This window comes from Maniola jurtina, chromosome 8 (genome assembly GCF_905333055.1).
Source record: "Maniola jurtina chromosome 8, ilManJurt1.1, whole genome shotgun sequence".
NCBI lineage: Eukaryota > Metazoa > Arthropoda > Insecta > Lepidoptera > Nymphalidae > Maniola > Maniola jurtina.
In genome coordinates this window covers 11,567,629-11,592,899 of record NC_060036.1, presented here as the reverse complement: position 1 = coordinate 11,592,899, position 25,271 = coordinate 11,567,629, and the positions used below count along the sequence as shown (strand labels likewise).

General features: G+C 37.2%; 1 protein-coding gene across 5 annotated transcripts in view; it reads left to right on the top strand.

Moving 5' to 3' along the window:
- Nucleotides 1–25,271, top strand: part of LOC123867424 — a 96,107-nt gene that overhangs the window by 26,707 nt on the left and 44,129 nt on the right. For 2 of the 5 annotated variants that reach the window (XM_045909435.1, XM_045909430.1), the window contains exon 3: nucleotides 13,313–13,623. The exons of 1 other annotated variant lie outside the window; for it this stretch is intronic. The gene's annotated coding sequence lies outside the window, so the exon portion shown is untranslated. Of the gene's footprint in view, nucleotides 1–13,107; nucleotides 13,209–13,312; nucleotides 13,624–20,909; nucleotides 20,922–25,271 lie in introns of those variants that run through there. 2 more of the 5 variants (XM_045909431.1, XM_045909434.1) reach the window with 2 other exon arrangements.

The window sequence follows — 25,271 nt, the reverse complement described above, 5'->3', positions numbered from 1 at the left end:
TATATTATTATACTTTGGTATCTATCATTTTATGCCTAAAATGCGGCGGGGACTTGTTCAACAAAATGAACAGTTTGTTCTTTTGCGTCTTTGTCCCCGGCTGAGATCCTTTTTTACCCGACTGCGGCAAAGCCAAAAGGAAGGGTTATGATTTTAGCAGTCTATGTATGTATGAATGTGTGTATGTATGATTGTATTCAGATTCTGTGTGTTCCACCGTAGCGCCTAATTAACAATAAATTTAAAGTTTAAAACACAAAAAATATGTTTATTTGAAATTTTGATCGAGTTGTAAAAGAAATCTCACGTAGGTACACAATTATTAAGTAAAGTAGGTACATCATCCGTTTATGTTTAGGTATATACTTGTAATTGGCTTACACTATGCCCATTATGATGTTACTAGCCGATGCCCGCGGCTTCGCCCGCGTAGATTTCGGTTTTTAAAATCCCGCAGGAACTCTTTGATTTTCCGGGATAAAAAGTAGCCTATGCCCTTCCCCGGGATGTATCCCAAGTCTATACCAAATTTCATTAAAATCGGTTCAGCGGTTGGGCCGTGAAAACGTAGCAGACAGACAGACAGACACACTTTCGCATTTATAATAATAGTATGGATTAATACCTGAACTCTATTAGTAAGACAGAGCAAGCAACATTGTTGGAGCTCTGGGGCGAGGCTTGTGTAACTTCAATAAGCGACTGTACTGTGCCTGTAAGGCCGCGATAGCACCTGTAAGTTTTACTCACGTTAAAATTTTACCAAGGTAAATGTAAAGAGTGTTTACATTAGTAAAATTGTAAGTTAATCATGTAAGCTACTTACGTGAGTAAAACTTACAGACGTATCCACGGCCTTAGCGCATTTTAGTTCAGTTGTTATGGTAGAGTATATTCTTTTGAGTTAGTACCTACCTATATTTCTAGAGTTTACTGCTATTCGTAATATACATACAAAGATAATAAATATTATTTAGGATTATTATTCCCTTTGAAGATCGCGGCAAGACGTTGTAGCAACACTGTAAGTTGTAAGTGTTAGCTTACCGCCTCAGGGAAGAAGCAAGAGGCTTGCACAATACCCTGGCCTGAAGAGACTTTCGCTATAGACAATTTACGACGGACATGTGCAAGTTGCGTAGTTTAGCTCCGTTTATTGGGTAGCTAGGTATGTCTCTTGAGTTGTTATATGTATTTCACATGTTTACGACTATTGCAATTCAATACAAAGATATTAAACTATTTTATTAAGATTATTGTACCTACTCTTTTTTAAGCTCGTAGCATGCCATTGCAGCAACATTGTTAGCACTAGCGCGATAATGCGCAATATCGTGGTAGGTACCTACCTCTGTTGCTATGAAATTAGAATTTACGATGGACATGTGCAAGTTAGCGCATTTTATCTCAGTTTATTAGGTAGATTGTATGTCTCTTTAGTTGGAGTAGTTCACAGGTTTACTGCTAATGCTATTTATTCAATACAAAGATACTAAATTATTTTACTAGGATTAAGAAGGGTCTCTCCGTCACTCGCTTCATACAAACGTAGTTCCAATTTCATTGCAACCAAAGTCCATGAAATTTTGCAGACATAGTCTAGAAACTAATATCTATGTCTGTGGTTCTCCAGATTTCTGTTAAAATATTCGGTTTCAAAGTTACGCGGTCTTAAAAATTTACATACAAATCTTTGAGCCCATGTAATTTTAAAACTACATATTTTTAGAAAAATCTAAAACACCACAGACACAGATATTAGTTTCTAGAATATGTCTGCAAAATTTCATGGACTTTGGTTGCTTAATATTCAAATGAAATTAGAACTACGATTGTATGAAGCGAGTGACGGAGAGAGCCCTGTTAAATACCCTTTTTTACGCTCGTAGCATGTCATGGCAGCAACGTTATTAGCACTCTGGCGCGAGATTTGTGCAACATCGTCCTACCACTCTGTCACCTCTGTCATAGAATTACAATTTACGATGGGCATGTGCATGTTAGGGCAGCTTAGCTCAGTTTATTAGGTAGGTAAACTCCCTAGAATAAAGTGGCTCTTTCAAAGTCAATGGTAAACTCAATGACTTCTAGGTAGGATATACATAAATGTCATTGGGTAGATTGGGATCAGGTCCCTTTTACTGCTCTTGAGATTGGTGAGGCTTCATGATTACTAGAATGTATTTTAATAATTATCGTAAGATAGACATTTTTATTTGAGTTACTTAGTAGTGTGACCTAAGAAATGACTGAAAACCAAACAACGCAAAAGTAAAATTGAAAATATTCAAAATTAAATAGGCAAAAGGTAAGCAGATAAATCATTTCAATTTTATAAAAGTATGTACATAGTACCTAGTATCTATAGTATCTATTATAATTAACCTTGTCTTTAACCAGGGTCAACTAGATAATACCTACATTGCCTTTATAATAATAATAATATAATTAATCTACATTATATTATGTATACTACGGTTTTGTACTTTAGTACTTAGCACTCGCAACTTTATTTATGCGCATTACATAATAAGTAGGTACCTATTTAATAATAAGTAAGACAAAGTTCCAGGAAAATTCCAAACTATTTGATCAAGTAAGATAACTATACCAAGTGGGATACGTACCTATCATATTGAAAGGGCTTTAAATAGCTGTACATTCAAAAACAGTTTTATTTTTATCACACTAATATTATAAAGGAGAAAGTTTGTATGTGTGTGTGTGTGTGTGTGTGTGTGTGTGTGTGTGTGTGTGTGTGTGTGTGTGTGTGTGTGTGTGTGTGTGTGTGTGTGTGTGTGTGTGTGTGTGTGTGTGTGTGTGTGTGTGTGTGTGTGTGTGTGTGTGTGTGTGTGTGTGTGTGTGTGTGTGTGTGTGTGTGTGTGTGTGTGTGTGTGTGTGTGTGTGTGTGTGTGTGTGTGTGTGTGTGTGTGTGTGTGTGTGTGTGTGTGTGTGTGTGTGTGTGTGTGTGTGTGTGTGTGTGTGTGTGTGTGTGTGTGTGTGTGTGTGTGTGTGTGTGTGTGTGTGTGTGTGTGTGTGTGTGTGTGTGTGTGTGTGTGTGTGTGTGTGTGTGTGTGTGTGTGTGTGTGTGTGTGTGTGTGTGTGTGTGTGTGTGTGTGTGTGTGTGTGTGTGTGTGTGTGTGTGTGTGTGTGTGTGTGTGTGTGTGTGTGTGTGTGTGTGTGTTACTCCTTCACGCAAAAACTACTGGACGGATTGGGCTGTTTAGAATGGAGATATAGATTATACCCTGGATTACCACATAGGCTAGTTTTTATCCCGGAATAACAAAGAGTTCCTACAGGATTTCGAAAAACCAAAATCCACGCGGGTGAAGTCGCGGGCATCGGCTAGTATATAATAGTTTTTGATTTATCGTGCTAAACGTTGGAAAAATACGCGAGTACGGAACCCTCAGTGCGCGAGTCTGACTCGCACTAGGCCGGTTTTTTTTAAATTTTCCGTGGAAATTCTGATTATCCGGCATAAAAGCAGTTAGTAGTAAATGTTTGTCTCCTGGATGCAAGCTAGCAGTATCAAATAGGTATTATGTCACGGGCCCGAGATCTCTTTACTTACCTATTTTCGTCAAAATCGGTTAAATCTGTTTAACCGTGACGTGAAATGGTTACAGACAGACACATTCGCATATTTATAATGTTAGTATGAAATTAGTACATAATATACCTATATGGATATGGATAATATAACGGGGCGCGGCGGACTCGTAATTTGTATTTTGTACTTATCTGTGAACCATCTTCGTTTTAACTTCATAAAACTCGTTATCAGTGTCGAAAGCAATAAAACCGCGGTTCAAAAGTGAAACTGAATCCGATATGAACTGTGAGCCAAGGATATTATGTAACTTCGTTATCACTTTTGTGTGCAGACTGCAGTGTGCCCGCGAACAATAACTCAAATATTTTGTTTTGTACAAGAAAAAAATATTATCCCTTACGTTCACATTTCACTAGGGTTGTCAACTTGTGAATTTAAAGTAATATTAATGATCCAAAGAAACCTGTTTAGTGATAACTACATATAACTAAGAAGGTATACTTATTATATTACCTGTGAACCTTTGTTTCAAATTCATAAACCTCGTTATTTATGTTGAAGGCAGTAAAAGTGCGGTTCAAAAGTGACATTTAATCCGATACGAACTGTGAACCAAGGACAATATTATGTAATGGCGTTATCATTATTGTGTGCAGACTGCAGTGTGCCCGCGAACAATAACTCAAATATTTTGTTTTGTACAAGAAAAAAATATTATCCCTTATGTTCACATTTCAGTAGGGTTGCCAACTTACCGCTTGAGACGTAAACTATCAAGCAAAAGCACCTGTTTACAACTAGGTCAGTACACACAAGCAACGGTTTTAGGTACTTATATGTTTAACATTTTCAAAGGTATAATTTAAAAAGTGATTTTTTATCAATTTTATGTAAAGAGTTGGTATATTTCAAAGTTGTTCATTCTAATTTATCTAATAGTTAACCTAGTCAAAACCTTTTTTACTCTTTTTGAGATTAGAACATTCTAACAGATGCGGCGTGTATAGAATGATAACTCTAGAAATCGACAAATATGGCCGTTACTGTATCAAAATTTAGAACGTAATATATGCATTATTTTTTTGTACAAACAACATATTCAATTTTATGAAATGATTATAGTGGTAACTGATAGGTTGATAACCCTACTCCGAATCTACCTGCGTCGACGGATAAGGGTGAAAGGGACATGTTTTTGTGCCTTATCCTTGTCTATGGCCGATCTTTATTTATAGAAGATAGTTAACGTTTCGGGGGAACACGTGGAGTATACAAAAAAGAATCAAATTGGAGACAATTTTTTGTTGTAGAGCTCGTTTAAAAAGATTTATTTAATAAAGAGCGAGACGTATAGAGTTTCTCTACTTGATTAAATCAGAAATGAGGAGATTCGTAGGAGAACCCACATATCTAAACGGGTTGCGAAGCTGAAATGTCAATGGACAGGGGCATATGGAATACTAGTTTTTCTGTATTCTGAGGCTAGAACAGCGACCTCACAACGGAAAATGCAGCGCCGTAGGATATTACGCCTACGACAGCAAACAAAGGCTCTAAGACAAAATGGCAGGCCCTAGCCGGCGAAATACCTGCCAGCTAAAGACCATCACCAGGACACCAAGTGCTCTGCGCCTCACCTGCACTCGAGTAGGAGGCCACGCTTCGTACTTCCTATAGGGGTCCAACCAAACGAAGAACCCCGCGCTGCTGCTATCCAGGCCAAAGAGACGAGAAATAAGGCCAATCTTTGGTCCAAACCTTACGTAGATATCTTCAGCCATGTCTGTTGTCTAGAAAAGACTGTTATGCAGAGAGAAGGCCGTCTACTAATATGTATTATTAACCACTGATAACGCGCGTACCTATTTCCCATAATTCAGTGTTTTAACTTGCTCCAGCAATGTAACACTGTGGTGTAGGTGCCTACAATAATAATGATCTCATCCATCCAGTTAATAATAACAATAAATGATGTAAACAAACACTTCCCTCGGATTCGACAGCGATCGATGTTCGACAAACAGTACACGTACGTTGCAAAAAGAGCAAAATGATGGCCCAGTGACCCATTTCACGTCTGTCAGGGCAGAGCCAAGGCCAGGTCAGTGTCGCCCGGTTCATTTGACCCACTATTCTGTTAGCTAAGAGATTATGTTAACAACGGATCAGATAAAAAAGTGTAACGATGAAATACATAAAGAACTCCTAAAGAATAAAGAGTCGTATAACAAAAAAAAAAAGCTAGGACGGGACAGCCTGTTGTTTTACATGACTGCTTAAAAAAAGGAGTGTAATGTTTTCAGGGTTCATAATTATGTGTGTATGTACGTAAGTTTCTTTATTACACCACAACTCCTAAATGCCTGAACAGATTTGGATGTATGGTGTGTGTTAGAATCCTTACAACATCCCGAGTGACACTGGCTATAATTTTTTGGAAACAATTCAGTATGGGGCCATTTTCAAATGTGAAACATTCTAGTTTTTAGTTCGTTTTCTGGCAGGGAGCTGCAGTCGTGTTTTGAATTATAAAATAAGAATATCTAACATATACTAAGTTCGTAGTAGAGTGACGAAAAATCTGCGTAAAATATCTATGATTATTAAATATTTAGTTTAAAATTCTTCTTCTGTTTATATTACATTGGTTAGATGTTCTTTGTTTCTGTTGCGTTGGTTAGGAATTAAATACATAAATGTAAATTCAGTTTGATTAAAGAGACCTAGTTGGAACTATGCCAGTTGATACAGCCATAAACAAAATAGGTTTAGTAGGTATTTAAGAAAACGTAAACAAAAATCAAAGAACACATAAATCCCGGAATATATTTTGTAGAACAGCTCAATAGACTTTAGATATCCATGAAGTAAATAGGTTCGAGTACTCCACGCTCAGAAAAAGTGCGAAATTGTTGTCCGACTGACCTGATTGTGGTATCCGTGAGGGACACGGTCAGATACTCGAAGAACAGCTAGTTATTACTAACTGTATCTCCTGATCATGACGTGTTGAATACAGTCAAAACCGTTTATAACAACATCATTTATAATGATCTATCGGTTACAATTACCAAAATATAAGTCCCGGCTACTTATACAGGCTGTTTGGTAATTAGTATATAATGACGACACGTACCCATGCTACTTTCATTTGATAAATACAATGCTGAAGTAAAATGACGAAATAAAATTATAAAAATTTCCATACAAAATCTTAATTTTTTTTTAATGTCCAAGTTTTCATGGCCCTAACGTGCCCTAACTCACTGAGATCGTTGACCTTGGCCTATCTAAAGATGGCCAGCGATATCAGTGATTTAGAGCACGTTAGGGTCATGAAAACTTTGACATATATTTTTTTTTAATTTTGTATGGAAATTTTTATAATTTTATTTCGTCATTTTACTTCAGCATTGTATTTATCAGATAAAAGTAGCATGGGTACGTGTCGTCTTTATATACTAATTACCAAACACCCTGTAGTATTAGGCTATTACAACTATTGGGTTTTGCGACCTAATAATAATCGTGGCCCCTTCAATGTTGTTATAACAGACTTTGACTGTATATACAAATCGAGCTACAATCGCCTATTCCTAATGCCTAGCTTGGTGGAGGACTTGTAATTATTATTATAGGTACCTAGTCGTTTTTTTGGTACAAACAAATGAAAATATCAGAATCAGATTATCTAAACTGATAAATGACAGATCTAAACTTGAGGGGGGCTAGAAATAACTAGAAATAATGGAAAAGGGTTCCCCGGTTTACGTAGTGCTATCTTTTCATATAGGTAGGTACATGCACCCTGAAAACATTACACTCTTTTTTTTGGACTGTCGTGTAAATAATACTACTGGCCGAATAGAATGCATGGTGTGGTCCTATCTTCCGGATTTCATTGATTTTTTAAACAATAGCATTTCCGCAAGAAGTTTGGTCGGCTTTCTTTAGAAGTAGAACCACATAAAACTGCAACCAGGCATAACTGCACCGGAAAACACCGTAATCGTGACGCGTACCTACCTACGTGTGTTGCGCACCGTAGTAACGTTTCATGTTATCAAAAGCGCCGAATTGTTGTCCGACTGACCTGGATTGGGGAGTGCTATCCATGTCAGATCACTGTTAACTGTTTCACTTTCATGGTAATACATAACGGGCATCGAAAATATCTGTACTTATCTCTCTTATAACACTTACATAACAATTTATCTGTTCATTTGTTTTTTTTTGTCAGACAAAAAAATGCTCTTCATCATTGATTAAGAGGAAAAATTCCTTGAATTTTGAAAAAAGAATTGTACTCAGTGTTTGCATATATGTACCTAGTCCCGTCTGTATTTTATACACGACGAAAAAGTGCAAAATACGGCGTTTCGTAGTACCGGAACACCGTATAAAGTCTCTTTTCTTACAGATGGGACTAAATAATATGCACATAACTAACAGACATTTCTATAATTCGTAGGTAATCATATTATTAAATTATAAACCACAAGTGGTTTATAACACCCCCGACAAGTGAAGGTAGTAACTAGAAAAGAGCTGATAACTTTCAAACGGCTAAACCGATTTTCTTGTATTATGGCTAATAAGAACACTCTCGATCAAGCCACCTTTCAAACAAAAAGACTAAATTAATATCGGTTCATTAGTTTAGGAGCTACGGTGCCACAGACAGATACACACGTCAAACTTATAACACCCTTCTTTTTAGGTGGGGGTTAAAAATGATGTTCGTGGACTTGTCATTAGTCACTATGGTCGGGTCACTATATTATTATTACACACGGTTACGTGAATAACTTAAAAAAATAACAACTTTTAGTGTAACTACTGTATGGTAGGTAGTTAGTCGGTTCTGCGTGTTGCAAAAATCGCGAAATAGTTGTCCGAGTGACCCAATTGATTGTGTTGTCCGTGAGAAGCAAGGTCAGGCGAGGTTTGCAATCGTTTTAGTTGCCAATAAATAGTAAATATCTACGAAATCGACACTCTTGATGCCTATTAGATAGGATTTATATATTCTTTATCCCACTTTGAGCGGTACCGAACAACGCACACATTCTTTTTACATTGGTACTTGTTCGATTCTCGGTTTATAATTTACAACCGTGGTTAGTTATCATCACAATCATCCTATCGGCAAAAGACATGCTGCCAAGCCATTTAGCGATCCGAAACGATGCCGCATAGAAACCAAAGGGGTATCTTTAATACAAAACCAAAACTGCCATACCTCTTCCAGGTAGCTCGCTTCTATCTGATTGCATCATCACTCACCACTAGGTGAGATTGCAGTCAAGGGCTAATTTGTATCTGAATTAAAAACGGGTCAAGTGCGATCAGACTCGCGCACCGAGGGTTCCGTACTCGAGTGTTTTTTCGACATTTTGCATTAATGGAAAAAGGTACAGTAAAAAAAAATCTATTTGTTTACTACATAGTGCGGTATTTATATTTATATGTATGCACGGCCAAATTACTCGTAAGTCGTGCGCATATAACGGCATCGAATACCAAATCTGTGATGTGAATCACTTAATTTTACTTTAATATACCTACGCTCGTGAAACAATGCGACATACACGCTGTGAAACCTGCATACCAGATATCTACATTCGCATAAAAGAACTCATTTACAAATTATAAGAAACTAGATGATGCCCGCGACTTCGTTCGCGTGGATTTAGGTTTTTTAAAAACCTGTGGGAACCCTGCTTTTCGGGATAAAAGTTGTCTATGTCCGGGACGCAAGCTACCTCTGTACCAAAATTCATATAAATCGGTTAAACGGATGGGTCTTTGAGAATCCCGTGGGAAGTCTTTGATTTTTCGAGATAAAAAGTAGGCTATGTCCGTCCCCGGGATATAAGCTAACTCTGTACCACATTTCGTCAGAATCGGTTAAACTGTTGGGTCGTGAAAAAATAGCAGACAGACAGACACACTTTCGCATTTATAATATTTGTATGGATAGCATGGATTAATGCTTGTCGATCGTAAGAGTAAGTAAGTTCAACCTGTAAATCCACACCTGGGAAAATGGTTCATGTTTCATGAGATATATGGGAATTTTTCTAGACCTACCACGTACGATAAGTAGATTCATATTATGTGTCCTCATAAAGCTACATAAACGGGGGGTTACCCAAGTACAACCCAAGTCTTTCGGATATGTAAATAATTGAGTGAAATTTTGAGAAGCTTTTGTCCTCTATCTTCCATTTATCAGCTGGTACCTCATGGTATCCCCTCGGAATTACTACTGCTTACTGCTTCCCAGAAGAAATTTTTCATTAGATAGATTACTACCCACTAATTAAGCTAATTTATTATTAATAATTAATTATTATCACGTTATAAAACAAGCTATCAAATCAAGTGGATTATATTGTGTTATTGTCACTCAATATTTCACCAAAACGCATTTGAAACTGCTTTATCTACTGTCGATTATCGAGTTAGCATTCGTCGGCCGTCAAGCTTGTCAGTTTTAGACCATTTTAGACCAATTTGGTGACGGGGTACATAAAACCTAAAATAGTTAGGGAATTATATATTATGTACCCACAATATTACTGTATTTAACAACAAATACTGAACACAACGATTTATAAAATAGTTTGTAAGCTTTGACCAAAACAAACATTTTTTGGGTTTTTCTTCATCAACATCGAGCTCGGAAAAAAGATATTTTAGATACCTAAAATGTGATGTTTATAATTATGTATGGAAACCTAAATAAAAGAGCGAGGTTAGACTCGCAATTGACCAGTTTTAATATTTTATATCTAGCTTACATAACAGTCCTCGGATTTCAGTATTACGTTATTAAATAGTGTTACGCAAAGGCTGTTTCCGAGATCTACATAACTCAAGTATTTTTAAAACATTAACTAAGTAGGCTGCGTGTCTTACTGGGTTTTTCTGAGTACAATGTGGGTTCTGAATCCGATCTGTAGAGTCGGTAAAGGTTTACACGAATTTTATGTTTCAAAAGATTCTGTATGCTTTTTTGAAATTAAAGTTATTTGTATCTTAGCAGTTTTTTCGCTAAAACGTCTGGCTATGCATTCATTATTGAGTATTCATGAAGTTCGATCAAACAATAGGTAACGACGTAGGACAGGGTAACGTGTCGAAATCGATGTTTTGAACTTTACTCGCGACCTCATTGCGCAAAAGCAGGGTAACGGTAGCTTCCGTTCCGCGGCTCCGGAGTCCGGAGCAACGCACACACCAGTCTAAAACTGGACGACGAAAGTAATCGCCTGGTCACTTTCTCTTGAACAGGTCTCTATCTCAGTCTCACTCCGACACTCGGCCGACTCGCAAGTCGCATGCCACGAACGAGTAGTACGAATCTCACGCTAAATTAATAGAAAAATCGCTCATCGAAACGTGACTGGCCTCTAAAACGCTATCTTTCCCGGCAATGCGCACGCAACCTTGCGAATTTAAGGTTTTGCAATGCCGTTTGGTTGGCGTGCCTATCAAGGAGACTGCCGTTAATGTAAGTTTAAATTACAACTATACCTATATGCCTATACATAATGTTTTAAAAGGTTTCCCACACTTTCCTACTACATACCATGATAATCAAATTTAAATGCTAATCTACCGATGTAAGCAAAGGTTGGTTTGCACATGGTTGGTTTTTAATCTACCATAAGTGAATTTCGCAAAACTGATGAATTTGACGAAATCGCGCGCTCGTTTAGTGAAAGGTTCGCCATTTGCACGAGTTATGTAGCCAGCCATTAAAAATAAAGAACTGGTAAGGCGATGACTCGGCATGCGAGCAAAAAAACCTGAATTGTAGAGTGCGAGAGGGAAAGACGAAGAACCGAACAAGTGCGTTACCCCCGCAAAGATTGTAAACGCATTTATTTTTATTTATCTTCGAACCAAGCTATCTAAAGTCTAAACCAACTGCAAAATTAATATTTTGTCGTAACTTGATAAGTTGTAGTAGGTACCTATTAGTAGGTCCAATTTCTTGTATTTTATAAGAATTAAAAATAAATTAAACCAGCTAACTTATTTTAGTCTATAGGTAGATGAGAAGATGATACGCTGCTGCAACTTTGTCCGTATGGATTAAGGTTTTAAAAAAAATCATGTGGGAACTACTTACCTAATTGGTTTCCGGGATAAAACTAGCCCATGTCCAGGATGCTGGCTATCTTTGCTCTTATCACATTAGTTACAGTGAGAAAATAACAGACTGATAGACACACTTTGGTATTTATAATACCTATTAGTTATATGTGGATTATTGGATAAAGACTATTTTAAGGGTTGAATTAAAACTGACCTTTTACGAGACGCGGGCATAACTTTGGTCGAACAAAAATGTAGTGATCAAGAGAATTAGATCTATTAAAAAATCTCGAAACTGGTTTGCTCCATTTTATTATGTTTATTTTTATAAGAACTTTAGACTTCAAAATAATTAAGTACGTATTAATTTTATTGTAACAGGTTCCTTCACCACCTCTTTTGAGTCAATAATCTTTAAGTCTAGTAGGTACAAAACGATATCAATATTCAATAGGTAGGTAGGTACATAAGCATGATTTGTCTAAGTTTAGATAGCATTTAGCGTAGATAGAGGTACGTTAGCATTGATGGACTCTACAAGGTTATCAAGATTTTTATTACGATTAATTTTGACAAGGAAATGAGCCAGTCCTGGGCTATCGTAAAGTTTATTTAGTCGGTAGACGTCAGCTGCGCTCAATTGATACTTACATACCTATATTTTTCAAATACTTCATTCACGTTTCTCACGGTGTAAAAGTAAATAACCCACCTATAATATGCCAGTTATTTCCATACCTATAAATCAAGATCGATTAGATGTGAATTTTTCTGAATTGTTTTAGTGCCCATCACCCAGCGCCCTTCATGTCTTCAACGCCCTTTGTTTGCGTACCTACGTCACCTTATCACCTCGAGTTATCTAATGACACAATGTTTCCTTCAGTTGCTTTCGCATAACTGTCTTTATCAGTAACACACTTTGTCATCACACGATTTCCCAAGATATACCTACCTGAGTAGGTACCTATTTATTAAGAACATTGTATTTCTAGTTCGTTAAAGAGATGAACGCGACGAGTATTGTTATCTGCTTGCTAGCAAGTAGCAACTAGCAACAGTGTGAGATGACCTTTACGCTCGAACGCGTGACCATGAGAACTCCTGAAGGTTGCGGATACTTGCCTGCTACTGTTGCAACTCGCAATTACTATTCCGGGGACTTGTCTTCCGATTAGTCAATTATTCTTTTGGAAAATTTTGTATTAGAAGAAAAGTACCTTGGAGGTGCTTGGAGGTTAATGATAGATATTTTCCGAGAGAGGCGCGACTGTAGGCGTAAAACAAATCAGCCTAGAAACTTTACTGACAGCGCATTTGTGTGTGTGCCGTGCCAATAGGTCGACCAACCAGTCGACCAGACAGTCTCCCTCCCTCGATCTGTCCTCCGTCTGCTCCCCCCTCCCACCGCTTTTCCCCTGCGCCAGCCAGTCAGCGTTTGGTCAGCAGTCTGATAGCACGCGCCTCGACTGTGTAAAGTCTAAATTCTTTACGTCCTAGTTATTTAATTTTAGTGTAGAGTTTAATCTTCGCTAACCAAGTGAGTGTCCCTAATGCAAGAAGACAATGTTCTGTAAAAGTTGCATATCGCCTCTACATGTCTTTGAAAATCGTGAATTTTACAACGGCTTTGTCTCGTTACAGGTACCTACTTGGAGCTGGGTGTGAACCCAGATACGCTGTGTGTAGTTTTATGTAACCATTTATACTCTTATCGAATAAACGTGTTAATGTTAAGAAACTCTACAGTGCTAGTGCAGTGCATTATTGGATTGACGCACTGGAGTGAGTGAAATTTCCGTATGTAAGTGAGCAAGTGAAACTGTACAAAGTGAACTAGTGAAGTGGAGCGACGTTAATTACTCTTCTACCGTGGCTCATTGCAAATAAGTGATTTGTGTCATTAGTAAATGGATTTGTAACAATTTGGATTCCAGACGACTTCAATGGCAATCGTAAGTAAACATCATATTTTATCAGCTTTTTAAAATGATCTATTGAAACAACAAATAATAATTATGCACTGATGTATTTTCATTTCATTGTTCTATTTTAGTAGAATTTCCACGTACGAATAATTTATTCGCATTCCTGTTTTCTTTCAAGTCTAATTGGAATACATATAGAACCCAGTTTGATTTTGTCAAAAGCATTTAAATTAGACAGCTGGTTATTATTATTTATTATAAAATTTGATGTCTCCAGATGAAGTAGCAGTTTATACAAAATCTTTTTAGAAATATGAAATATATTTGGGGTTACCATTTCATTTCTACTGACAAGTTTTATTTATAAAAAGCCCAGGTAGGTAGCCTTCAAAACCTACCATCCGGAGGCAATAAATTTTAGAATTCTATCGTTCGTGCAGGTGCATGTAGTGATCATTCTATGAATTCTCGCGATAGCTAGTGAATATGTGGAATATTGTGTTACTGTAAAATCCCCAACTACAGTAAATCCTAGGGTTTTACTGTAAAACTTTAGATTTACCAAGTTTTAATGGTAAAATGTCGAACTAGTCGGTGATAATCGATAATTTCGGATATTCTCACAATTAATCTGTTTTCACGCAAAAGTCGAATAATTTATCGTAAAGAAGTTTGAATTCAGTGTTTAATAATTTTGTTTGTTTTCATAAGATGAAGGGTCGCTCCATCTCCTCTTCATTCAGCGTCACCTACTCGACCTTCATATTGTGACTTATAGGTACACAAGCCGCGTCGACCTCCGTCTGTCTAATTTAATATTATGCACCTATTCAGTAGTAATAAATTGCTCATTTGATAGTTAGTTGAGCGAGGCTAAATGGCTAATGATGACGAGAGCATACGGGCGCCATCTTCAGGAAACTGACGCGCAAACTGACCTCGTGTGCAAGTTCACTAAATTTAGAACGCTGTATACCGATCTGTCACTAACTAGTTAGAGACTAGTAAATACCAACTTGAATAGTCCGACAATAGTCTTTTCTAATCTAGTTGATAAAATAAAAACCGGTCAAGTGAGGGTCGGACACGCACACCAAGGGTTCCGTATCATCGTACAAGATTTATGACATTGATAAGTTCGTATTTTTTGCACGGTTTTTCAAGACAATCGCATCTGTCGCAACATTTGCCTATAGCGGGATAATTCGCTGTCTCAGTGATCAACACTAAAAATGATAGCCATCAAATCAAACTCAGTTGACATTGGTTGGTTTTAAACTGCTGCTTCGAGCGAGTTATTTAAATATGCTGAATATTTAATAATAATTTATTTACCTCTTGAAGCAGTTTTTTTAAATCGTTCAATCACTTCCCTAAAGAGTCATTAGAGATGGATTGCATCTCGATGTTGCTGCAAGAGCTGTGTAACGCCACGTAGCTGTGTACAAGTAGGCAGGGTACAAGTGGGTCAAGGCGCAAGCGGGCGGCGCGCGTTTCCTACTCGCCACCGACACCGGCACCGACGAGGACGCCGCTCGTTAACTCTACTCGTGTATCATCATCAACCATTCATCATCACCCCGTCGTCGGATCACTACTGAAGGTCTCCTCTCCACCACACTGGCTGGCTTAGTTTGGATTGGTAGACGTTTCCACACGATGTTTTCCTTTACCGTTAAAATAAATTTTACTGCTTAAAACACACTGAAAAGTAAGAGAACGTATTAACCACTAGGCTATCACAAGAATTTTTATTTCAACGGTATAGTTGTGATAACTATACCGTTGAAATAAAAATTCTTCAAACAACAAAATAGTCTGTTCCGTTTTCAACGTTACTCGCTTCGCAATGTTGCGGTTTTAACTGTTCTCAATGGCGCTTTCATGCGTAGCGAGATCTCAGATTTGCACACACAACGTTAACGTTTTTGTTTTTTCGGTTATTAATTTTATATTTAGTTCTTTGTTAATCAAATGCTAGCCAATTAAATTAAGTACCTACTTACTCAATTCAATTCTGTGGGCAGGCGAAAACAAATTTTTTTTCGAACAGATTAAATTATTGGGATGTGAGGCTTAGAAATCGTTTGCTGACCACGTTCTCTGGGCTAGTTTGGATGGAAAGCAAGAAATTTTACTTAAAATCAAAGCAGAGAATTTATTCTAATTAATAATATTATAGGTAGGTCATCACTCATCAGAACCTTTTACAATTTCTGTAAAAGGAAATGATGAGTAGCTGAGTGGTAGAGTTCATTAACGAAATAGACGATAAACTACGTACTAAGTAGCCTCATAAATCATTTCAGGCTAGGTGTTAATGTTTATTTCATTCAAAATTTTGTTCGCAATGAAACCTACGCGCAGATAAATAATCATTTCAATAATAATGTCTTGGTAATTCCTTAGGTGACTCATATTGTATTCGGAAATTAGCGAATGTTATTTGGACAACCTCCGATTATGTCAGTCATTTCTGAGTAAAATGGTCGCTACCGATGATGTCTTTACCAGCTAGAACCTAAAATATATTGTACAGTTTGAAGAACTCGAACTTCTTATACGATGTATCATTTATGTTAAGGAAATTACAAACGATGGTGAAGTTGTAAACTTGTAATCGATTTCCTGTAAAGTCGATTAGATTAACTACTTCTTCGTCCTTTCGTTTCGAAACTCGCTATGATAGTTGTGGTAGTTAAATATCAACGAGGAAAAACCGGTTAAGTGCGAGTCGGGCTCGCACACGAAGGATTCCGTAGGTACCATCAAACATGAAATAATACTCTTGATTTTTTTTTAAATTTGCATGACGGCCATTTTGTAATTTTTATTATTTGTTGTTATAGCGGCAATAGTATGAAAATTTCAACTCTACCTATTAGATTAGATTATGGTTCACGAGATAATATAGCCCACTGACAGACAGACGGACGGACAGCGGAGGCTTAGTAATAGTGTCCCGTTGCACACTTCGAGTACGGATCCCTGAAAATTAGTTTAGCAGAGTGAGTCATAAATTGTGCCGATATAAAAAGAGGCATTCTTTTACTGACTCACTCACTCATATTATGAGGCCGTGCCACCCATCACTATCGCAACCAAAACTTTGGCTCCTCCCTTCTAATATTAGAGGTTGCAATTTGCAAATAAGTTACAACTTTCTTCTTGGACCTAATTCTTTTCCCCTCATATTATTTGCTCGGCGTCATGATTCATAAATCGTAATAAAGAGAAACTAAATAGGTACTTAATTATAGATCTTCAAAGGCTGCTATTATAATATTAAGTACACTTTCTTGTCACGTAGAATATTTTTTTCCTTACTTAATAAATAACCATTTCAAATGGTGCTTAAGAATAATAAATAATACTTAAATAAAATATGGTTAAATTTAAATTTAATAGAACTACGTAAAATATTAGAAAAAACTATGAATTAAATTAAATCAAAAACGTCATAGAGCCACCTCAGCGAGTATTATACCCAAGATGCTGGTAGCATTGCCGCTTTGGATAGCCAAACTAATTCTTAGGCTACGGTAATTGTCAGCTCTTGGATCGTCTATAGATTCGATAACCTTTTTGAAATTTCTTCAAAAAGGGCTAGAACCCACGGTTCCGCGACCCCAAGGTCTCTATACTCCAAAAGGCTCGATGGAAGAAGCTCCCATTGCGCCTCTTGGCCCATTAGCCGCTGGCTTCTAGGCCAAGATGCTAATGGCCGCTACACCCGCCATCCATGAGGTCACTATTTTATGATTGTTTTTATATTTTCACATTTGTAATTAATTTGAGTTGTGTAATTTAACAATTAAGTTTTAAATTAGAAATAAGACACTTAACGCAGTGGGTCACGCGATAACTATTATCTGTTTCATTTTAGGTCAAGGATTTCACGATAAAAGGTTTTGTTTTCTTATAGATAGGTACATACTTATAATATACAAACCTATTATGTCTTCGTCTTTTTAACTTCGGCCTAGCGTGGTTCCTACTTCCGATAATAATCCATTTCTGCTTGTAAATTGATGTATTTAAATGTTCAAATAGTGCGTGTTGCCAGTGGTGATGTAGGGATCGTCGGTAATTATTATGGGCCTCATCAAAAACCTCAGCGGACGATGGAGAGCGCCATGCTTGGAGTTTCTCTCCGCGATCTAATAAAAAAATGAAACGATCTAGATGAAAATCAGAGTAACTGACATAGCTAACTGAAGTGGCACTGGGCATGTTACATTGTTCGAAAATAACCGATAGGTACACGTTGGGGTCCCAAAGTGCTAAAATAGAGGCCTCGCACCAGAAATCGCAACGTTGGAAGATCCTAGAACTAGGTGGACAAGCGACATCACACAAGTCCCAGGGAACCACTGGGATCAGGCGGCGCAATACCGTGGATGGTGTGTGGAAATCCCTATAAGACACCTACGTCCAGCAATGGACTTACATCGGTTTATGCTTACATTTACATGTTTACATGTACATGTGTTACATGTTTGTGCTTAGAGAATAATAATAATTTATCTGAACCGGAACCTCGTCTGGTGATAAATATACCTAAGTCATAAACTCTGAAATGGGAGTAAGTAACGTAAACACATAACTCAAGCTGGTGTTGATTCGCAGTAGAGATGGACCATTTCACGGATAGCAAGTGAAAAGTCACGTGCTTTTCACGTGCTCTGCATATGTAACACTTGTTATACCTTACTTAAAGTAGCCTGTGAAAAATCTCACATAGTTTGAAATTATTCACTATTTAATCCCGCTTTATTGTTTGAATTCAGCGCTAGCACGGGTGGCGCACGGTCACCGACCCGAGCTAAGAGCGCGCGAGCGAGAATACTAGTATTGCTGCGTGTTAAAAAGCATTAATGTAAGGTATAGCGGAAAACGAATGTTCGTACTTGCAATCAGCATTGTATTCACGATATTGTACACTTTCCGTAAAAAACCACCTGTGAAATAAGTAATATCAGCGCCATTGACCTTGATAAAATAAATGTACCAAACGATTTTAAGTGTGAAAATCGCTAATTATTGTACTTATTACCGTGAAAACTAAAGCCTGCGGAAATCACTGTGAAGAAAAATATTAATTTCATGAAATATCATTTCAAAGTAGCAGTTATGCCCATCTCTGATTCGCAGTATGATGTAGGTCTTCCGCGACCCACATAGATACTCGCTATCATTCAGCCTTATAAGCATTGTGTGAAGATAACGCGCCCCACCGCTTTCTCTAACACAATTTCGTAAATTGCGTTTTGTTTACAGTCTTATGTTATGCTAAATGCATTAAATGCCTAAAAACTTCAATGACAAGATGTAAAAAAAACTTGTAATAAAATTTTTCGTACTGGGTTACTCCACTAATAAAAAAAATATACTTACAATAAATATATAATAATTAATTAATTAATTAAATCAGTAATATTCTGAAATAAGTAGGCCTCAAATTACTAAGTAAAAACAACTTTTTTTAAACAAGCTTTTATGTTTGTGTCAAAGCAAATCCAACGAGGCCAAACACGACGGAATTATGATGGGTATTTGAGAAGTTCCTATGGCCTTCCCTGCCTCCATCATGAGACAACCTGCACGATATCATATTATTGAATCATCATCGAAGTTATGTATTTCCAGTACAATCAGTTGGCGGCAACTGGCCTAAAATTCAGTTACAAGATTTGACCAAAGAAATAGCTGGTTTATATTCGAAAATCGTATGTGCAATAACAAAATAAACCTTAGTGGTTTTTTTGTTGTGTCAAAAGCAGACTTGTAAAACATTCAATATTAGATAGTTAAAAAAAAAATGGGTGGGCGACAATTTTTACCCGTTATTTTTTTTTGACGAAGACGTAAATATGTCAAGCACGCGTTGAAAGCTAAAATTGTTATTGTTAACTCACGTGCGGTAAGCACTATATTATGTCTACTATGCACATAATACTTACTAGGTGTTACAAAACGTGTTTTATAAGTAGATAAATGTAGCTGAGTAGTCGCTTAGTTAACTTATAACTGATGATTAATTAAAATAGGAAAATCGGGGTTCTCACGTGCCTGGTACGAGGACGTAGACATTTAAAATTACTCGTACATTATACGTTTATTATTATTAGTCCACGTCCAAAAAAAGATTAAGTAGGTACACGATTTGAACACTTAGTTTATTTATAGGCAAAAACTTGTTATCTACATCTCGTTTAGTTATTATTAGACTTGCAACGAATATTCGGTTACTATTCGGTATTCGGCCTATTCGCCTGCTTTTATTATATTCGGCCGGATACCGAATATCTACATATTATTCGGCCGAATACCGAATACTTAAATAATATATTTTTTCATAGAGAAATAATTGGTAAAATGAAAAATTAAAATCGATTGATTACGTATATATTCATATTTTCAGTTCTGTTATAATCATTTAAGTAGTCATTGGTGCATAACACAGGTACATAATCATCTTCTGAATCGGAAAAATGGAGGATTCTATGTATTTGAATTATTGTGGTAATCAAAATTTAGAAGGGTAAGGTTCTCATTTCTTTTATAATCATTTATTAAGTAGTCATTGGTACATAAAACAGGCGAAACAATCACGTCTGTACAAGTTTTTGGCGCTAAAATCCAGCCGAATACTTTTGCCTAATATTCGGCTATTCGGTCAGGGGCCTCGCCGAATATTCGGTATTCGGTATACTGCCGAATATACTATTCGTTGCAAGTCTAGTTATTATTAATTCAAATGCGTAGGAGGTTGAAAACTCCCACACGAGAATTTCTGCTTGAAATAAATGAATGACTATATTTGTTTCTAGTAATTCGCTTTCTTGTTCATTTATTCGTCTGTTAGATACAAATTTTGCAATCGATCTTTTTGGTTTTTGGATGATAGGACTTAGTGATATTATAAGAGCTAAATAAGTTACTAAAGTACAGGGTTCTTTTTTTTTTGCGACATTTTCATGAAAAAATCTTGTCATTTGAATGCCTCTGTCATGGAATGCACTAGTGTAAGTTGTTTTATAATGTAATACATTATATAATGTTAAGTTTTGTAAAATTTTTGGCGATAAGTGATAACTCGTAAGCGGACTTTACAGTTTTAATCAAAAAACGGCTGAATTAAGATTTTGTTATTAATTTTTAAGATAGTCCTACGACAGGCTCAAATCACAAACCGTGCCGGTTCCGCAATTTTTAATATTATGCCTTTAAAATTATTTACGATTTTGTTACTATGTTACACGGGTTATTATGACCTAAAACAGCTATTCATATACTTAATATATGGAATTCAGCTTAATGTCGTGGCCTGCATCGACATAACATTGACTTTCACAAATGTGTGATGTAACTCGGCCTCCGGCGTGCAGAGTGTACGATTAGGTAAATGTTGCGACGCGCGCTTTCACCGCACTTTCACCGACCGCGCTACTTCCGCGTCGCAACCTCGTCAGGGCTGACACTTGCCATAGTATCCATTATCCATCCATTTATTATCCATATTTATCCGTATTCATCCATTGCCGTAGTATTCTACGCCACTCTCAAGCCGCAGGTACCTAGTAGGTAAACCGCAGCTCACGAACAATATGACATAGCTCAAGTGGTCAAGTGCACACATATAGTTCGTGACTGGTTGACATGGCAATCGGGGTGGGAACGCCCCGCACAGTCCCCGCTCTAACCTGGTGCGGGATAGCGCGGGCGCTGCGTGGGTGTGCGCTGTGGGGCATCTACTACTAGCTACTACTACTAGGGTTATAATTAGCTGATACCCCCAACTTCGTGCGCGCGGATTTAGATTTTTAGAAATCCCGCGAAAACTCTTTGATTTTCCGGGATAAAAAGTAACATATGTAACTCTCAGGTCTTTAATTATATCCATGGAAAAAATCACGTCAATTGGTCGCAACGTTGCGACGTGATTGAAGGATAAACCAACTGTTCTTCCATTTTCAACAATGTTCTGTGTTCTTGAACTCTTGAATAATGCACTTTTTTGCTACAATCATTATAAAATCGGTCAAGTGCAAGTCGGAATCACACACGAAGGGTTTCGTAATAATTTTTTTTTAATTTTCATGTTGCCAATTTTAAATTATTTGCTATAGCGGCAATAGAAATGGACACATTCCGTGAAAATTTCAGCTCTGTTCCAGTTACGGCCGGTTCACACATGTCTCCGTTTTACTGTTCCATTTTATCGTGCACGTTTTTTTTCCGTCGATGGCGTATGTAGTTGTATGAGCGACTTCACACATGGCACAGTATTCTGTATACAGTAAAAAATATCGTTCCGTAAAAAAATTACATTCCGTTTTGTCATCGAATAATGGACGGACGGAACGGAAATGTATATTTCCGTCCCGTCCGTCCATTATTCGATCCATCCTTGTAGAATAGCGGCGGTATACTGCGAGTTTTCTGTTCACACATCGCATCCAGTAATGACGGATCCGTTGAACGTTATACGGTGCCTATGTGTGAACACAGCATAAATTTATGACGTATCCATTAAAAACGTACCAGTAAAACGGACTCCCATGTGTGAACGGGCCGTTACGGTTCAAGTGAGAGCCCGCGACAGATAGGCGGACAGACGGACAGAGGAGTCTAGGGTCCCGTTGGCACCCTTCGGATACGGAACCCTAAAAACAGGCATAGCTGAACTGATGGTGTACAGCCCTATTCTCCCACTCGACTTCCACTGCTCGAGCTCGTTCGATCGCACAATTCATTACGTGTTAACTGCCGCTTTTCCGTTACTTGCCGTTGATTTTACTTCTAATTTACTTCAGATTGAAAATTCTCAACGCGCCATGGAAACGGTACGACAGGGCGTCATCTAGAACGCGCGCGTACGTGTGAACGCTTAGAGGAATTAGCGAACAAAACGGTGTAATTGCCTACACAAAAATAAATTTTACAAGAGGAATAAACCCTGAATGCACATAGTTGAAACTTTTGAGTTGTACCGTTTTATCGAAAGCACGAACATTGGAGTCAATTTTAGCGCAGTTTTAGGCTGTTTTGCTTGGAAATTTGTATTCAGTGGCCCAAAAACGTTCAGATTTATATGTGAAATTAAAGTATTTTGACCAGAAGTGAAATTACATCATTTTCTTCACCTGCTCCTCATTCGTTATGTAATAAGGAGTCGAGTTGTAAGCGGAGGATGTGTGAAGTATGTAAACTGTAGCATGCGCTGCTGACGACGGCTCTGTGCTGGCTCTAACAGTAGCTTTACACACGAGCCCTTCCTTGTAAATGAAATGAATCAATACTTTTCCTTGTACATATTAGATCTTCATGTCAAGAAAAACGGGACATTTGGCTACATTTCGCGCTCTTATCCACTGACAGAACTAGCAAAATTATTGTGGCTAAAGTAAATTAATATTTTGTATACAATCTATAAAAATAAATTGACAGGTTTAAATCTAGTAATACAGGGAGCAGGGTTCTACAGGGATCATTCTGAAAATGATAGCAATACATTTAGACCTGTCATTTTAGTTTAGAGATTGTGTACAATAGAACAGAATTAGCACATTTGTATATTTAAGTTAGTATTAGGTCTAGAGGTAAACACAAATCGGAAGCGTATAAACTAAGTGTCATTATTGTATCAAGATAGATAACACTTGCAAGATACTTTGCCCCACGATCCTCTTATTTATAAGCAATTAAGCTATCTTGTACACAAACATGTGATACTGCTAGATAATTGACCTATCTACACTAATTCATTTTGATAAAGATTCATTGTAAAGGAACCTAATTGATGTATAAATAAACCTGTAGGTGACGTGGACGCGATAAAACTTCCATTCCTGATTAATTTTAAGTTCATATTCAATTTTTTTTATCTAGATTATTAATTCATACTACTTACTTATTTATATTTATAAGTGTGTTTGTTTGTATATAAAGTAAGTACATAGTAGATTTTTTAATATCTAAAATCCACAACGAGTCTTAGTTGCGGGCTAGTAAAAATTCGACAAAATACTTACATGAGTCAAGAAACGGGAAACATTTGGCTATATTATAAGTACTATTTAGCCCGATATGATCCAAGTTGCAAATACCTACCTTGTTATTTCGTGGCCAAGTTGTTAATGACACCAATTACTTAATAACGAAGTAATTAAAATGTTACCGACAACGATAATAAGTAATTTAATCCTCCCAATATCTGCACTTCCCTCTAGGTTTACCTTTTTGGTGTAGTAAAATATCTAATTGTGAACCTGTATTATAATGCCTATAGTATTTATTTTTCGGAATCCAAAATAACGATGTAGCAAAAAAGGGGGAAATTTTATTCTCTGGAACTACAATCGGCTATACTTATTTTAATTTCTGAGTAACCATGCCCTCACAATGAATCATCGATTGGTATTACACGGGTTTTGAATATAATACCTACTCACTTATTATTATGTTGATAAGATTACATTTTATAAGCAAGTAATAACTACTTATTACTTAATCTCACATAAAACTTAATCTAACTTTAGTTGGATGCTGCGTTTACTGTATGCGAAAAAAACATCGATAAAATAAAATGGTCTGTTCTGTTACGACCATGAAATCGTGATTATGATTATAAACTAACTCGTTTTTGATAGACCGGTTTAATACTAAAGCCTCAATCAATTATATTATGTCGACTCTCTGGGTATAATACGCCTACTTTTCTCTAAAAAAAAAAAAGAATAATACTCCGCACAGTACAGTGGATAAATAACGACATAATTGGCTCGTTCCAAACAGCACGAAACTTTTAGCATATTTGCTTGGAAATGAGTTGAGATTTGTATTCAGTGGGCCAAAAACGTTAGTAATAATACCATTTTTTTCGCCGGCTTCTGAATTGTTATAGTTATGTGTCATTTCATGGAGTTACACGTTTTTGTCCGCCAGCTCCTCAACCCATATGTCAGCTGTCTGGGTATTAACGCCTACTATCGTATAAAATTTGAATGAATAATACACCGTACAATGGGTAAATAACGTATTTGGAGCGAGCGGTCGGCGACGGGAGCGACTGTCGACATTGGCCTGGTGATACAGTTTCGCGGCTCGTTTGCACCACTGTGATCTCTATGGATCTATCTGCTGCCAGTGATTTTCATATCGATTTGCATACATTAAAGTTTCCGTTTTTTTGCTCCTCCTGTAAAACTTCGTTCCATGGAGTTACACCTTTTTGTCCGCCAGCTCCTCAACCCATATGTCAGCTCTCTGGGTATTAACGCCTACTATCGTATAAAATTTGAATGAATAATACACCGTACAATGGGTAAATAACGTATTTGGAGCGAGCGGTCGGCGACGGGAGCGACTGTCGACATTGGCCTGGTGATACAGTTTCGCGGCTCGTTTGCACCACTGTGATCTCTATGGATCTATCTGCTGCCAGTGATTTTCATATCGATTTGCATACATTAAAGTTTCCGTTTTTTTGCTCCTCCTGTAAAACTTCGTTCCATGGAGTTACACCTTTTTGTCCGCCAGCTCCTCAACCCATATGTCAGCTCTCTGGGTATTAACGCCTACTTTCGTATAAAATTTGAATGAATAATACACCGTACAATGGGTAAATAACGTATTTGGAGCGAGCGGTCGGCGACGGGAGCGACTGTCGA